The sequence below is a fragment of the Phalaenopsis equestris genome, unplaced genomic scaffold, assembly GCF_001263595.1.
Source record: "Phalaenopsis equestris unplaced genomic scaffold, ASM126359v1 Scaffold000629, whole genome shotgun sequence".
In the NCBI taxonomy this organism is placed as follows: Eukaryota; Viridiplantae; Streptophyta; class Magnoliopsida; order Asparagales; family Orchidaceae; genus Phalaenopsis; species Phalaenopsis equestris.
The window spans coordinates 79,966-82,751 of NW_018165069.1; positions in this window are offsets into that span (position 1 = coordinate 79,966).

The window sequence follows — 2,786 nt, forward strand, 5'->3', positions numbered from 1 at the left end:
TCTCAGCTCACTTTCTCTTACAAGTTCAGAATGATCTTGTTGGTTGCTTCGACCTGACCCTTCGTTTGAGAATGATGAACGGATGCAAACTTCAAACTAACCCACTGGATTTGACAAAAAAATATATTACCTCTTGGGCGGCAAATTGTGTTTCATAGTTTGTGGATTACGAGGGGTAGCTCATACTGATTAATTAGATCAATCCAAATGAAATTCTAAATCACTTCTACGGTGATCCAAGTAAGCTTCTTGGCCTCAATCACTTGGAAAAGTAATATACAACAATAAGCAAGAATTTACGCTGGCCTCATAATTGGCGAAGGACCCAAAAATAATGTGCCCCCAGGCGGAGAAAGGTCATTGGCTGACAATGGGTTGCAGTTTGTAAGCAGGTTGGTGTTACGACGATGCATACTTATGACACTATTCACACCTCCTTGAGAATCCTCAGCTTCGTTTTGAAATATTGGTCAAAAATATCTGAAGTGAACTTATACATTACAATGTATGTACCTTCTGGAGACGTCCTCTGCCTCGTCTTCTTCGACACACCTTAGCTACATTAAGATGACTGAACTTTAAAAAAACTTTCCCTCGATCATAAAGTATCAGCCTATCTTGATTTTGGAGTGCTTTAGATCGTTTGCTTCTTTCGAGACATTCTAGTCTCAAGAAATAGGATGTATGGGTCCATCCAACTCTTTGGCCCTTCGTTTCCCAGCTTCATCACCTCAGCTTCCTCTATGGCCAGTTAATCGAGCCTTTAGGGTGTACCATTGGCCCAAGCAGATGCACTTGGATAGGAGGCCTATCACTTAGTTGTTCGCTTCAGAGATATGTTCACTCTTTAAGCATTCAAACTTCCCTATAATTGTATTTGTTTTGTCGAGGTATTTGACCATCATCACATCTCTATCCTTGAATTGTTCATTTACCCGATTGATTGTCAATAGCGAGTCCGACATTACCAGGATGTACTACAAGCTCATCTTGAAGGCTAATTGTAACCTGAAAATTATAGTTTCATACTCGGCTTTATTATCAATAACTTCGAATCCCACTTATATCGAGGTGTACAAGTGATCCCTAGTCGGATTTGTCAGAGCAAGACCAAGCCCCACCTCAGTTTGATTAGACTCTCCATCAATCTGTGGGTTTGGCCATCAATAGCCACTTCCTTGCCTAATTCGCTCGGCTCTGAAAATTAAACCAAGAAATTTGCTATGGCTTGGCGGTTTGAGACACGTAAGTGAGATCAACTCACTGAGTTTTAATGCCCATTTGAGAAGCCAACAGAGCGCTTCAGTTTGGTGAGGAATTGAGTGGGTGTTCGGTGATGAACCTAACCGGATGCTTTTGGAAATACTAATGAAGCTTGAGAACAGAAATAACAAGAGAAAATATTATTTTTTTCATAATAGAACACCCAATCTAAACACCTCGGTGGACTCGATTGACATAGAGACCAGAAATTGCTTTGCTAGCTCCTCTAAAACTAAAACGGAGCTGATAACATCAAGTCCAACCCCAAAGTATAAGGAGAGTTCTTCTTTTGACTTTGGGCTTTAAAAAAAAAGTGGTGCCACTAGGGATTCTTTTAAACTTCTTAACGTTTGTTTAAATTCATCCGACCAAACAAAGTTCTTTACTTGCCTTGAAGTTTAAAAAAAACAACATTTGAACTTCCAAAGTGTTTTGGAGGGACATATTGATCAGTTCCCGAACTTTTTTGGGTTTAGCTTTTATTCCCTCCAGGGTTAGGAGATAGCCTAAGAATCTGCTTGTGGATGCCCTGAAAATGCACTTGAGCAAATTGAGCTTCATATTAAATTTTTTGAAGGTATTGAAAGTTTCATTTAGATTTTTCGTATATTGCTCGTATCCACATAAACTTCAACATTTTTTCATTTTTGTTTTACAAAAATTAGATCCATCATTCCCTAGCAAGTAACGCCGGCATTTTATAGCCTAAAGAACACCACATTATGCTAAAACACTCATGCTAGTGATGAATGTAGTCTTCTCAGTGTCAGTCTGATGCATCTTTATCTGGTGGTAACTAGAGAATGTGTCAAGAAAGCACATTATGGAATGGTCATTCGCTATCCTTCAGATAGGTGAAGTCTATGCATATCCTCCACATATCGTTTGACTTTTGCACAATGTTAACATTTGATACCCACATCAAATACTGCACCTTCGTGGATGTAGCTGGCCTCCAACCTCCTAGATTTGCTAAGCCAAAGTGACAGTCAATGTCCTCATCTTTTGTTCCATTGATCGAGCAACTAGTTGACGTTCAGGTGGTCGCATGTTTTGTTGATTGGCATCTTGGGCATCTCGCCGATAAAGTAGGCAAAAACATCTTTATGGCTATGAAGGGTGTTGTTCGGCGCCTTCCTGTATCCTATATCAAATGCTTCACTTAATAGAAAAAATTAAAAAATGTCGCCTTGGGTTGCCGAGATCCGATGAGTGGTCTCGCTAGTCTTAAGGCTCCCTTCTTGTAGATTGTCGAGCTCAAGAGATTACTGTTGGATGCTTTCAAATGTCCTAATGTAGTAGGTGTGGGACTACTCAAGATCACTGCAGGCAGTTATTATCTCCCCATCGCTCGAAAACTTCACAGCCACATGGTAGGTTAAGGTAACGCCCTTGAAAGAATTGAGTAGGGAATGACCAAAGATAACATTAAAAGTGGGCAGCTAATCTACCACTATGAAGTCTGCTATGCAAGTAAAATGCGTGTGCCCCCCCCCCCCCCCCCCCCCCCCCACCCCCGCGAG